Source organism: Oncorhynchus mykiss, chromosome 8 (assembly GCF_057628025.1).
Source record: "Oncorhynchus mykiss isolate SJ-2025 chromosome 8, ASM5762802v1, whole genome shotgun sequence".
Lineage (NCBI taxonomy): Eukaryota > Metazoa > Chordata > Actinopteri > Salmoniformes > Salmonidae > Oncorhynchus > Oncorhynchus mykiss.
In genome coordinates, this window is record NC_143029.1 from 71,410,225 (window position 1) to 71,425,508 (window position 15,284).

Below are 15,284 nucleotides of genomic sequence, written 5' to 3' on the forward strand. Positions count from 1 at the left end.
CCAATTTATTGTGGGAAGCGTGTGGAAGGCTACCCAAAACGTTTGACCCAAGTTAGACAATTTAAAGACAATGTTACCAAATGGGTAACCCAGTGGGAATGTGATGAAAGAAATAAAACGTTCTCTCTACTATTACTCATTCTCTCTACTAAAGTTGTGATCCTAACTGACCTAAGACAGGGAATTTTTACTAGGATTTAAATGTCAGGAATTGTGAAGAACTGAGTTTAAATGTTTTTGTCTAAGGTGTATGCAAACTTCCGACTTCAACTGTATGTGCCTCATTCTGATTGTTTTCAATTAAAATAAAGAAAACATTTAAACTGTAAAAAATTAAAATATCATATTTTTATGTAAATCCAACAAGAATGATATTCTAAATATAATAAACTTCACTTTTATTGTGTTACAAACTCAAATATATGAAGTGCAAACAACTAACTGGATCTCAAAAATGTCTTTCATTCTGTTTCGTCCGTTATTGGAATGAGACCAAGGTGCAGCATGGTAAGCGTACAGCTTTCTTTATTTTGATGAACACCAAAAAAACAACAAAAGATAAACGAACATAACGTTCTGCAGGCTACACAGTAACTGTACAAAAACAAGACCCCACAAACTCAGGTGGAAAACAGGCTGCCTAAGTATGATCCCCAATCAGAGACAACGATAGACGACTGCCTCTGATTGGGAACCATACCCGGCCAACAAAGAAATAGAACACATAGATTTGCTCACCCAAGTCACACCCTGACCTAACCAAAAAGAGAATAAAAAAAGGCTCTAACGTCAGGGTGTGACACATTCTACTTAATTTTATCAGGTTTAGAAGTGTTTTTGTTTGTTTGACCTGCCTAAACCCCTCAAGTCCCAGAACTAATGTTATAAGTTTGATATACTTAATGTAATCAGTTACAAAACCAATATTATACGTTTAATTTGCTGAATTTACTCAGTATCGTAATTTATATTCTATGGTTTATCTTCAAATGTTATTTGTGGTATTCAGGTTAATAAAATGTATTTAAATTGGGTTCCTACTACTCAAATATATACTCACAACTATATTTAAAAATCTGATGCAAATAGTTACCTCAATATATTTGGGATAATTTACCAAAAAATATTATTTCAATACAAGGGAATATGCAAAAAGAAACAACAGTGTTCAACTTCAAAACTTCAGCACCTTTATTTTGAATAAAATAAATGTTATCATTTCATCATTTCTTCAAACTTTAATCTCAAATTACCCCTTAAACTCTAGTCCTTGGGCATTTGTGGAGAGCCCATTATTTTGTCATCTTTAAGGATTCTAGGTATAACTACACCCTGACTGCTTTGGTAAAGTTACATCCAGATAGCTTGCACCTGACTACAAATTTTAGGTGATAGTTTGGGATTATCACCTTGACCTCGCATCTTGTACAGCTTGGCAAGAATTCTCTGGTGGTCCGTGTTTCCCTTAACAACAAAGCGACATTTTAACAGAAACGTAAATTGACCCTTTGTCTTCATAGACTTTACACAATGCACAATCTGAACTTTAGCTCAAATACAACCTCATTCAAACAGTTTTATATGAATCAAAACATGGGTTTTCAAAACATACATTGCACATATTGTTACAAAATATTTGCTCAATTGTCCCTTAAAACCTCTTTGGGCTGAGATCCCGCTAACGGGATTGATATGACAACAGCCAGTGAAAGTGCAGGGGGCCAATTTCAAACAACAGAAATCTCATAATTAAAATTCCTCAAACATACAAGTATTTTACACCATTTTAAAGATACGCTTGTTAATCCCACCACAGTGTCCGATTTCAAAAAGGCTTTACGACGAAAGCACACCGAACGATTATGTTAGGTGAGTGCCTAGTCACAGAAAAACACAGCCAATTTCCAGCGAAAGAGAGGAGTCACAAAAAGAAGGAATAGAGATAAATTAATCACTAACCTTTGATGATCTTCATCAGATGACACTCATAGGACTTCATGTTACACAATACATGTATGTTATGTTCAATAAAGTTCAAATTTATTAAAGAAATCTCAGTATACATTGACGCGTTATGTTCAGTAGTTCCAAAACATCTGGTAATTTTGCAGAGAGCCACATCAATTTACAGAAATACTCATAATAAACATTGATAAAAGATACAAGTGTTATGCGTAGAACTTTAGATAAACTTCTTAATGCAATCGCTGTGTCAGATTTCAAAAAAGCTTTATCGAAAAAGCACACATGCAAAAATCTGAGTACAGCGCTCAGAGACCAAAACAACCCAAACAGATATCCGCCATGTTGTGTAGTCAACAGAAGTCAGAAATAGCATTATACATATTCACTTACCTTTGATGAGCTTCATCACTCCCAGGAATCTCCATTCCACAGTAAATGTTTCATTTGTTCGACAAAGTCCATAATTTATGTCCAAATGCCTCCTTTTTTTTCGCACATCATGACGCGCGATCACTAGGTGCAGACGAAAAGTCAAAACGTTCCGTTACAGTCCGTAGAAACATGTCAAACTATGTATAGAATCAATCTTTAGGATGTTTTTAACATAAATCTTCAATAATGTTCCAACTGGAGCATTCCTTTGTCTGTAGAATTGCAATGGAACGCAAGCTAACTATCAGGTGAACGCGCGTGGTTAGCTCATGCCTCTCTGGCAGACCTCTGACTCATTCCCCGCTCATTCACCCCCACTTCACAGTAGAAGCATCAAACAAGGTTCTAAAGACTGTTGACCGCTAATGGAAGCCCCAGGAAGTGTAATATGACCCCATAGACACTGTGTATTCGATAGGCAAGGAGTTGAAAAACTACAAACCTCAGATTTCCCACTTCCTGGTTGGATTTTTTCTCAGGTTTTTGCCTGCCATATGAGTTCTGTTATACTCACAGACATCATTCAAACAGTTTTAGAAACTTCAGAGTGTCAATCCAAATATACTAATTATATGCATATATTAGCAACTGGGCCTGAGTAACAGACAGTTTACTCTGGGCACCTTATTCATCCAAGCTACTCAATACGGCAAGTTAAACTGACTCCTTACGCACTAGTGAAGCCCATATGGACATATTATTTTGACAGGTATAAGCATTCTGGGTATAACCCCAGCGTGCCTCCATAGGTAAAGTCATATCCAGACAGCTTGCACCTGACAAATAATCTCAGATATCCACTAGTGCATATGGAGTAAGTTTTAAAACAAAGCTGTTTTTTAAACAGTAATTGACAATGTCTCATATGATTTCACCGGACAAAGAGCAGCATGTAAACTGTAGCTCCTTAAACACCTAGCAACTATTTTTTCATCTTACTGAGTAGGGTTTAGACCACAGTTTGTGAGTGGCCCTTTGAGAGATCTCATCGATATCTTTAGAAATATCTGAAAACAAGTAACTTCACCTTTAGAGCTTGGATCCGTGGGGAGGTTCTGAGATCATCAAGTTCCGAGAATACTTTTTGGAACACCTCAAAGGTATATTTCAGTTCTTTGGGGTACCTTAGGTTTAAGCCATAGATGAGGCCAATAAGCAACACACATGACCGTGTAAGACTGGGAATACCAGCCAGGACCTCTGCTCCTTCGATGCAGATCCCATGCTCTATATTCTGGTGCAGATCCCATGCTCTATATTCTGGTGCGGATCCCATGCTCTATATTCTGGTGCAGATCCCATGCTCTATATTCTGGTGCAGATCCCATGCTCTATATTCTGGTGCAGATCCCATGCTCTATATTCTGGTGAAGATCCCATGCTCTATATTCTGGTGCAGATCCCATGCTCTATATTCTGGTGCAGATCCCATGCTCTATATTCTGGTGCAGATCCCATGCTCTATATTCTGGTGCAGATCCCATGCTCTATACTCTGGTGCAGATCCCATGCTCTATATTCTGGTGCGGATCCCATGCTCTATATTCTGGTGCAGATCCCATGCTCTATATTCTGGTGCAGATCCCATGCTCTATATTCTGGTGCAGATCCCATGATCTATATTCTGGTGCAGATCCCATGCTCTATATTCTGGTGCAGATCCCATGCTCTATATTCTGGTGCAGATCCCATGCTCTATATTCTGGTGCAGATCCCATGCTCTATATTCTGGTGCAGATCCCATGCTCTATACTCTGGTGCAGATCCCATGCTCTATATTCTGGTGCAGATCCCATGCTCTATATTCTGGTGCAGATCCTTCAAAGTGAACACTTTCATCACATGCTGAACAAGGTCCTCTCGGATCATGGTGTCGTCAGCATCCTGAGTGAAAAAATTAAGAAATAACAGACTAGGCTATTACATTAACTGTGCAACTTGAGAGGAGGGAGAGGGAAAGAAAGGAAGATACCTCATTTAGAGATAAATAATAAAACAAAAATAAAAACCTTTACCTTGTATTCTGTGATACAGATCACACTGTCTCTTCTTTCCTGGATGGTGTCGCACTGTAATATGATGTTATACAAATATTTGCATTTAATACCGGCAACTAAATACACAGTATAACCTAAATACTATTGTGAAGGTGTTACTGTACATACCCCGTACAGAACTTCAAGGATGTTCTGCATGTCCGCCTTTACAGCACCTCCTTTGGACTTAAATAAGTCCAATAGATTTGGTGTATATTCATCCAGATTCTGGATAAAGGTGGACTCAAGAGCAACAGTTGTAATTCTTCTGAACTCTTCCTTAATCTGAGTGAGTGAGAGAATTCTGCATATTAATTGTAGATTAGAATATTAGGTCAAGACAACAAAAAATATTTAAATCAATATACAATTTTTACCTACATTGACTATTTTCATTTAGCTGTATTTTTTACCTGAGTGGGCTCAAACAGGGCTGGCCATTTTCTTTGAAGTCCTTCACAGGAAGGGCCTGAATGACATCTTGTCTTTTATATGAGAAGGTCTTTGCCATTTTGGCACTCACAATGTTGTGGATGTCACGTATTTGTACTTCTCCCAGTAGCTCCACTTGCTCCCTCTCCAGGGTCTCATCTGTTTCTCCAGCAGGGTGGGGTGGGAGGTCATTTACCTCCGTCTTCTTTGTTCTTGGCAATGGGCCTGTCCTCTGGTGATTTTCTCTTAACAGAGTTCACTTTCAGTTCTGGGCAACCAATTCCTCTCTGTTTCGATCTGTAATTGCCCATCTTATCCTTCAGGCTGGTTTGCCATCCGTACAGGCCTGAGAAGGACCCAGGCTCTTTAAGACATGGGTACTTTTTTACCAAAGCTTCTGTAACCTGACAAATATGTAGACATGATGGATAGGCTGTTAACTGGAAGATCCTTTCAGTTTTTCCAGGATGTCTGATTTCACAGACAGGTTGTTGAGTAGTGTTCCATCTTTCATGTGTGCTTCATTAGCTGCCTCAAGAATGAGCTCTGTATCATAAGCAAAGCGAGGAACTTCAGACTCAGATGGCCACGGACTGGAGTGTTGGGAAGAGGTACTTTCTGGAGAGGACAATATCACAGTATCACGTGATCCAAGGGAGCCCCTCTCATCCGATGTCTCTGTGGAGCTGTTATTGAGTTCTTGTCCATTTCAGGTAATAAGAAGTGGGCGGTCAAGGTCAACAATTTTTGATGGTGTCTTTATCCTTTAGGTCTTCAGTATCAAGCAAAGAAAATAACTGATCTCCAAATTCACTGTCCATGTACTGTAGAACAAATTGTTTTTGAAGCTGAAATGTCTCAGAAGGATTCCAGAAGGCAATGTTAGCTTACCGATATCAGGGCCCTCCAATAGGACCCGTAGCCTGGCAGACATTTCTGTTCTGTTGTAGTGAAAGTGATCCTGTCAAGAAAAAAATGCATAAAAGTTATCAAATGGGCATGGTGTCAAACATGGGTATCCCATTAAATCGATATCAAGTGCTGCTTACTAGATCTCATAATAATAAAAAACCAAAGCATTTCTATTCTATACCAAATACTACATTTGGCATGAACTCTATGAACAATGCATTGTTTTTAAACCCATGTATAAATACACCACATTTAAAACTATTCAATCTTAAAAGATTTTTACCTAATATTGCAGGCAAATATTCATGGTTATGGTTAGCATGCGCTTTTGGCCAACAGTGTATGCTGTTAGTGGGTAGATGTCTGCCAATTCCTTTTGCTCAATGACCTTAAGCTTCTGTGTGGATTCCAGCTCAAATCCCCTACGGTGCTCATTATACCAATCATTCTGACACTTGCCAATAAAAGCAAGTTCACCATGAACAACGACCATTAGAAGTATTTCAACAAAGTCTGGTAGACCTCCAGTGGATCTGTAGGTTAGGATCATTCCAACCGAGTAGTTAGTACCACACTGGAAAGTGTGTTTGCCATCTGAACAAAATGATTTGATGCTTAACTGAAAGAGACAGCAAAATGTTTCGATAGCTTTTGGTCTGTTGAACAATCCGCTTTAAAAAGCTGTGTTTAGCTTCAAAGCGCATAGTCCACAAATCCATAAGGGGTCCAAATGTTTTTATCAGCTGCGGGTAGTGTTCAATGAAATGATGTTTCGTGATAAGACTATCCTGGGGATAAACCTCTAACAATCTATGCCTGTGCTCAGATATCTTGCTGTCAAGGTACCAAATTGATTCTTCTATGTGAATTGGCGAAACCACAAGTTCAACGATATCTTTGAAGTCCATACGAATTTCCCATGATGGTTCACCTACAGGTATTTTAGTTCCTGTAATGAATGGAAGCAGACGCAGTAGGCACCAGTTGTCATGAGCATTTCCTCGAATACTTATTTTCCTTGGATTCATCAAGTCAAGAGGAATTGATTGTGGGCAGTCAGTTTTATCACTCCACTTATAGGGGAACTGTGTGATACGATTGTTGAGTTCCAACAGAGTAAAATATTTATTCTTGATTAAAACTTTTAAGCCAATACCAGTCCAGCACATCTGGTGGATAGCCAGACATCACATCAAAATGTTTATATTTTTCAGTCAAAGCACACTGCTTTTTCACATTATAGCAATGTATTAAGGTGGGATTTTCTAAAACTGTCTGTATTTGTTCTTGGTTGGAATGCCCCAGTTCTCACTTCTTTTACCTGGATCTCAGACAGCTCAGCCAAACAGAACCTGCGTTGCACTAAAACTTTCTACAAATCCACCAATAGTGTGGGCTCAAGATGATCTGCCGCCACACAAACAACAATGACATTCAGTGTCTTTCCCAGCACAGGAATAAAAAGTCCTTCCTCCTCCAATTGTGCAAGATCTTTCAAAAGTGTCTCTAGCACCTTCCCATATCCATATGTTTCAACATCAGCAGCCTTGCAGAGAACAGCTAAGTAAATAGACTTGAGTGCAGACCTAAACAGTAATGGGACATTTGCCAAAACCCAATAGACTCCTGTGATTTTGTGCTTTTCGCGGGATGTTCCAAGGGGATTGCACACTTTAAAGTCATCAACATAGAGAACGAAAGATAGGGTTAATTCATCTCCTGATGAACAGTCATTTTCTTTAAAATGGATGCCATCATAAAAAGACTAATATCGAGAAAAACTCATAGGCCTACTTTTTAAAGCTTTCTCCTGAATGTCCTTGTTGCTCAATACTTGTAACAGTGACTGCAGAATAGGAACATACTGACAGCTTCTTAATTTCTTTGCATCAAGTACAGTGGGGCAAAAAAAGTATTTAGTCAGCCACCAATTGTGCAAGTTCTCCCACTTAAAAAGATGAGAGAGGCCTGTAATTTGCATCATAAGTACACTTCAAATATGACAGACAAAATCCAGAAAATCGCATTGTAGGATTTTTTATGAATTTATTTGTAAATTATGGTGGAAAATAAGAATTTGGTCACCTACAAACAAGCAAGATTTCTGGCTCTCACAGACCTGTAACTTCTTCTTTAAGAGGCTCCTCTGTCCTCCACTCGTTACCGATATTAATGGCACCTGTTTGAACTTGTTATCAGTATAAAAGACACCTGCCCACAACCTCAAACAGTCACACTCCAAACTCCACTATGGCCAAGACCAAAGAGCTGTCAAAGGACACCAGAAACAAAATTGAAGACCTGCATCAGGCTGGGAAGACTGAATCTGCAATAGGTAAGCAGCTTGGTTTGAAGAAATCAACTGTGGGAGCAATTATTAGGAAATGGAAGACATACAAGACCACTGATAATCTCCCTCGACCTGGGGCTCCACGCAAGATCTCACCCCGTGGGGTCAAAATGATCACAAGAACAGTGAGCAAAAATCCCAGAACCACACAGGGGGACCTAGTGAATGACCTGCAGAGAGCTGGGACCAAAGTAACAAAGCCTACCATCAGTAACACACTACGCCGCCAGGGACTCAAGTCCTGCAGTGCCAGACGTGTCCCCCTGCTTAAGCCAGTACATGTCCTGGCCCTTCTGAAGTTTGCTAGAGAGCATTTGGATGATCCAGAAGAATATTGGGAAAATGTCATATGGTCAGATGAAACCAAAATATAACTTTTTGGTAAAAACTCAACTCGTCGTGTTTGGAGGACAAAGAATGCTGAGTTGCATCCAAAGAACACCATACCTACTGTGAAGCATGGGGGTGGAAACATCATGCTTTGGGGCTGTTTTTCTGCAAAGGGACCAGGACGACTGATCCGTGTAAAGGAAAGAATGAATGGGGCCATGTATCGTGAGATTTTGAGTGAAAACCTCCTTCCATCAGCAAGGGCATTGAAGATGAAACGTGGCTGGGTCTTTCAGCATGACAATGATCCCAAACACACCGCCCGGGCACCGAAGGAGTGCCATCGTAAGAAGCATTTCAAGGTCCTGGAGTGGCCTAGCTAGTCTCCAGATCTCAACCCCATAGAAAATCTCTGGAGGGAGTTGAATGTCCGTGTTGCCCAGCAACAGCCCCAAAACATCACTGCTCTAGAGGAGATCTGCATGGAGGAATGGGCCAAAATACCAGCAACAGTGTGTGAAAACCTTGTGAAGACTTACAGAAAACGTTTGACCTCTGTCATTGCCAACAAAGGGTATATAACAAAGTATTGAGATAAACTTTTGTTATTGACCAAATACTTATTTTCCACCATAATTTGCAAATAAATTCATTAAAAATCCTACATTGTGATTTTCTGTATTTTTTTCCTAATTTTGTCTGTCATAGTTGAAGTGTACCTATGATGAAAATTACAGGCCTCTCTCATCTTTAAGTGGGAGAACTTGCACAATTGGTGGCTGACTAAATACTTTTTTGCCCCACTGTACATATTCTACCGGCTCCACCACGGAAAATATTTTCTTGAAAAACGGCTTCCTCTTGTACGGTGTGGCGAGGGGTCCATCCAGCCCTAAAACTGTGCTCATGGGATTTGTCTCACAGACATCTTGAACCAAATCGAGATTATATAATTGTCAATAACACAGCCATGTTTCCTTGAACAGGAATTAAAAATGTATTTTATGACTGGACCTGACACAGAGCACGATATGAACTGCAGCTCCTCTACTACCTCATTTATACACTTGTTGTCACGAATATCACCAAAGGTGGCTCCCCTTCCTGTTCGGGTGGCGGTCGGCGGTCGTCGTCGCCGGCCTACTAGCTGCCACCATTCCCTTTTCCTTTTCGTTTGGTTTTGTCTAATTGTTTTCACCTGTTTCTTGTTGGGGTTTTGGGGTTGGTATTATTTAAGTTTGTTTAGCCCGCTTGTGTTTGTGCGGGCTTGTTGCTATGTACGTAGAGGTGTATTTTTCGCATTGGGTTTTCGCTGTCCGGGTTATTACCAGTGGTCCTTGGGTTGTATTTGATCCTGTGTTTTGGCTTCACCCATTTGTACGTGTTCCTGGTTGTTTTGGACATTAAAGCATTTTTCCCTCGTATCTTCTGCTCTCTGCGCCTGACTCCACACCTATTACTCTTCAGATGTTACACTTGTTTGACACGTTGTAAATACTTTCCAATTTGAGCAAAAGGTGACCATTTCTTTGTTCAATGTCATTTTGAAGTTCTGGTTCTGGTCATTTTGAAAGTTTCCTCCTCTTCATGGACTTGTGTATTTGAATGGTCAATATGTTTTTGTTTGACTCCAGTTCTACAGTCGCCCAGAGAATGAGGATTGTCTTTTCGGCTCCTATGAGATGCAAAGGTACCATATACATTTGTTCTAAATCCGCACTTGTCAAATACGCAGAGGACAGTTTCGTGTTTCTTTAGATGGTTTTCAAGGTTTTCAATAGTTTTTTATTGAAAAACTGCAAGCTCTGCAAATTTCACATTTAAAAGAAAAGACCTCTCCTGGCCTTACTGACTTGTCAGCTGCATGTTGCCTCGACAAATGTACCTCAAGGGAACCCCATGTTTTGAAGGAACAAATGCAATCTAGGTGGAGGCAGGGCAGAGGTTGATTATGACCATGTCTCAGTCTATAGTGCTTCAAATGTTCTGTTTGTTTGAAAGCAGCAAAACTGCAGATCTTACATTGCATGTCCCACCTGATCCCTATGGAATTAAGATAAAATCTAATATTTTTTTGTGTATACATAAGCATTAAACATTATTACTAACACATTCCATATGCTATCTCATTCTAAAATAAGGAAGACATACACATTATCAATACCTGCCTGGGCGACAACGAATTGTGTAAACCACTAATAGGGCCCTATGAAATCCATTTGCAGTTTTATTTTCCACAGTTCCGTGTTAACTTTTTGATGCCTAACGTGTTCAATCCATTTTGTTGATTTATAATACAGTATATATCTAATACCTATTATTCAAACTAATTTTGGGTTAGTGTAATAAAAATATCCTGTGTATCCTGTCCGAGGGGTACCGTGTATTCTGTTTAAATTTCTGGATTCCGAAATCATAGGGCCCTACAAGCCCTATTGTGAGCTACAATCAAAACACACATACATTTGAATATACTTACATACAGTGTCAATGTATTCTGGAAAATATGGTCTTTCCAGGTCTCAGGAATGTCCGAATACGTGAATACCTGTACCTAAAAAAGAGGAGATGTATTCAAATCTATGACAATGTCAGGAAAATAAAACTCGAATGACTTCAGCTTTAGATAGCTAAAAAAAAATGGACACATCGCAATCCTAGCTGACTTGGAAGAGCTGCTTGTTATCTATCTTACTAGCCAGCCCAGTTATTTAATTTAGCTAGCTTGGCTGTTAGATTATTGACTAGATAACTACTGCACAAGGTCAGCGTTTACAGTGCCCCCTGAACATGTTGTGAATACGTGAACAACAAGTTTTCTGCAAGGACAGGTGTACCTAGATAGCTAGTTGTAGCTAGATAACCTGGTGTAGTTAGCTAGATAGCTACGTATTGTTTGTTCCTGTCTCTGCCTGGCTAGGTTTCGTGGAAGGCAAGCATTAAAATGCAGGGGCACCATGTGTTCAGTTCTACTGTAATGTTTGCTGATGATGCATTTTTTGGTAAGCTAAGTAGGTAATGAACTCTCACTGTCAACTGCATTTATTTTCAGCAAACTTTACATGTGTAAATATTTGTATGAACATAAGATTCAACAACTAAGACATAAACTGAACAAGTTCCGCAGACATGTGACTAACATAAATGGAATAATGTGTCCCTGAACAAAGGTGGGGTCAAAATCAAAAGTAACAGTCAGTATCTGGTGTGGCCACCAGCTGCATTAAGTACTGCAGTGCATCTCCTCCTCATGGACTGCACCAGATTTGCCAGTTCTTGCTGTGAGATGTTACCCCACTCTTCCACCAAGGCATCTGCAAGTTCCCAGACATTTATGGGGGGAATGGCTCTAGCCCTCACCCTCCGATCCAAGGCATGCTCAATGGGATTGAGATCCGGGCTCTTTGCTGGCCATGGCGGAACACTGACATTCCTGTCTTGCAGGAAATCATGCACAGAACGAGCAGAATGGCTGGTGGCATTGTCATGCTGGAGGGTCATGTCAGGATGAGCCTGCAGGAAGGGTACCACATGAGGGAGGAGGGTGTCTTCCCTGTAACGCACAGCATTGAGATTGCCTGCAATGACAACATGCTCAGTCTGATGATGCTGTGACACACCGCCCCAGACAATGACGGAGCCTCCAGATCCAAATCGATCCCGCTCCAGAGTACAGGCCTCGGTGTAACGCTCATTCCTTCGACAATAAACGTGAATCCGCCACTCGTCAGTGAAGAGCACTTTTTGCCAGTCCTGTCTGGTTCAGCGATGGTGGGTTTGTGCCCACAGGCGACGTTGTTGCCGGTGACGTCTGGTAAGGACCTGCCTTACAACAGGCCTACAAGCCCTCAGTCCAGCCTCTCTCAGCCTATTGCGGCCAGTCTGAGCACTGATGGAGGTATTGTGGAGGTATTGTGGAATCCTGGTGTAACTCAGGCAGTTGTTGTTGCCATCCTGTACCTGTCCCACAGGTGTGATGTTCGGATGTACCAATGCTGTGCAGGTGTTGTTACACATGGTCTGCCATTGCGAGGACGATCAGCTGCCCGCCCTGTCTCTCTGTAGCGCTGTCTTAGGCATCTCACAGTATGGACATTGCAATTTATTGCCCTGGCCACATCTGCAGTCCTCATGCCTCCTTGCAGCATGCCTAAGGCACGTTCACGCAGATGAGCAGGGAACCTGGGCATCTTTCTTTTGGTGTTTTTCAGAGTCAGTAGAAAGGCCTCTTTAGTGTCCTTAAGTGTTCATAACTGTGACCTTAATTGCCTACCATCTGTAAGCTGTTAGTGTCATAACGACCGTTCCACAGGTGCATGTTCATTCATTTTTTATGGTTCATTGAACAAGCATGGGAAACAGTGTTTAAACGCTTTACAATGAACATCTGTGAAGTTATTTGGACTTTTACAAATTATATTTGAAAGACAGGGTCCTGAAAAAGGGATGTTTCTTTTTTTGATGAGTTTGTGTTACGTAGCTATTTCGGTTAATATAAAACATACACAAAAATGACAAAGGTTAGAAACAGTGTGACGGTGATTAAATGCACTGCTAACTTACTAGCTAGTAGCTTGCCCACCACTAGTTATCTATACAGACATCACGGCCGTTAACTAGCTAGCTTATCAACGTGCAAACATAACATGCTCGGGCAATATAGCTAGCTAAAGGCTTTTCTTACTTTTTCCACAAATATTTTCGAAATTTTGTTGAAAATATATGTGGAGAGATCCAAACTACATTCCGAGTTATAATTTGGTCCTTACCGGCCTGCTTGCTGCATGGCCATTCCAGAGGAGAAAGATCAAGACAGTCAGTTGAAATGTTCCAAACACATTTGATATTCAGAACTAGATTTAGCATGTCAGTCCAACCTAATAATGATGCTTTGAATATCATATTTTTAAGTTGTTGGTTGTTACTTAGAAATATTTGTTCTAATTTAGCAGCATATTACCTTGGATTTTAATTTGCAAATGCCAGTCTTTTTCAACACATATAAATTAAGCATTATATTCAAAAATTTAAGTAAAACCAAAAACCTATTATTTTAATGAAAAATCATTATTTTCTTTTGCAATATTTACTTAAGCCCATGGGTCATTTTTTACAGTGTAGCAAAGGGCAATCTCTCAAGCAAGAAATTTGCTACGACTGTCTGGGAGTGGTCTAGCCTGAGTACCATGCAGTCTCTATATCTGACATTCCACTGCTTGCCACTCCTTGTCATTGCCAAAGAGACTGGCCTTTGTTGTTCAACATGCAGACAGATTTACAACGCAGTTGCTGATTGGTAGTTGGAAACAACATTCACATTTTCCATGACAATGTTATGGAACATGGGGTGGGCGCAAATTTGCCACAATATAGAATTATAATTTTAAGAAGAACAACAAACAATACTGTTGTGCCCTTTTCGGTCATTCTCTTGTGAGAAAGCAGTGTCAATGCAAGATCATGTTGTTCAAAGTGGCTAGAGAGGACTCAGTAATGGGGGAAATAAATAATGATGAGGATAATATTAGCCTACAAGATTCAATCGAGCTACGTCTGCTTCAGTTGCATCCCATTAACAAGAGGAAAGAAACTCAAAACCGGTACCTGTCATCATTCCTCACATGTATGCCGATCATGACTTGTTTACATTTGTACATTTTGTTATGCTCATTTCAGTTCTATTATTTGTTCCTCCCTCCTCTCTTGTTAAGAAAGGGAGTCCAGACAAGTATCTTTAGGAAATCATCTGAATGGACATAGAGAGAATTAACGAACTCACACACACACCCTAAAAGGACCCATCAATCAATGCCAACAGAGCACCTCACAAATCACATTTCTCATTTCCTAACAACATATTCAAAACCTAGGCACACATTCAAATCCATCAGAAAGTAGGTTACTTTATAGCACAATGCTAAAATAATGTTGCCTATCAAATTCATTGACAAGGAACGTTTGAAGGGGGGTGTTAGAGACTAGAGATGATGGTTAGGTAATTATAATGTGCCTTATTCCAGAGGAAGATTGCAAGGGAATTGTTTTTCCAAACTGCCGCCTGTTGTTATTATTATTTAATATTTTTCATTGAGTCTATGACGGAGACCAATTATTTAAATTGAGGAAATGTTTATGTTTTCATTTATTTAAATAGGCAAGTCAGTTAAGAACAAATTCTTATTTTCAATGAAGGCCTAGGAACAGTGGGTTAACTGCCTTGTTCAGGGGCAGAAAGACAGATTTTTACCTTGTAAGCGCAGGGATTTCGAGCTTGCAACCTTTCGGTTACTAGTCCAACGCTCTAACCACTAACCACCAGCTGCCGCCCCATCATAATGTGATCATCATGTGATCATAATCATTATTTTAGAAATCTACGTTAGAAGTCCCTCCTAATGAAAAGGACCACCATCCTGCTGATGTAACAGCACACTTGAACTTGGTATGCGTTAATTGATAAGAAAGTGAACTTACTATTTCCAAAAACGGGCTTAGTGGGGATTCCCTGCTATGTGATGTGTTACCTATGTTAACTGCCGGGGTTTCATTAAATAGGCCTATCCATTGGGCACGCACTGGTTGAATCAACGTTGTTTCCACGTAATTTCAATGAAATTACCTTCAACCAACCTGGAATAGATGTTGAATTGACATAGGGTGGCAGGGTACCCTAGTGGTTAGAGTGTTGGACTAGTAACCCCTAAGGTTGCAAGTTCAAATCCCCGAGTGGACAAGGTACAAATCTGTCGTTCTGCCCCTGAACAGGCAGTTAACCCACTGTTTCTAGGTTGTCATTGAAAATAAGAATTTGTTCTTAACTGACTTGC

At 40.1% G+C, this 15,284-nt stretch overlaps 1 pseudogene across 1 annotated transcript in view; it reads right to left on the bottom strand.

Moving 5' to 3' along the window:
* Positions 1-508: 508 nt before the first annotated feature.
* LOC149982099 (uncharacterized) overlaps positions 509-15,284 on the bottom strand; it is a 53,709-nt pseudogene continuing 38,933 nt past the window's right edge. Inside the window, exons 2-4 of the transcript XR_016482816.1 lie at positions 5,757-5,826; positions 4,847-5,269; positions 509-4,718 (exon numbers count right to left, since the gene is read on the bottom strand). The product of XR_016482816.1 is annotated as an uncharacterized LOC149982099 (transcript). The remainder of the gene's footprint in view (positions 4,719-4,846; positions 5,270-5,756; positions 5,827-15,284) is intronic.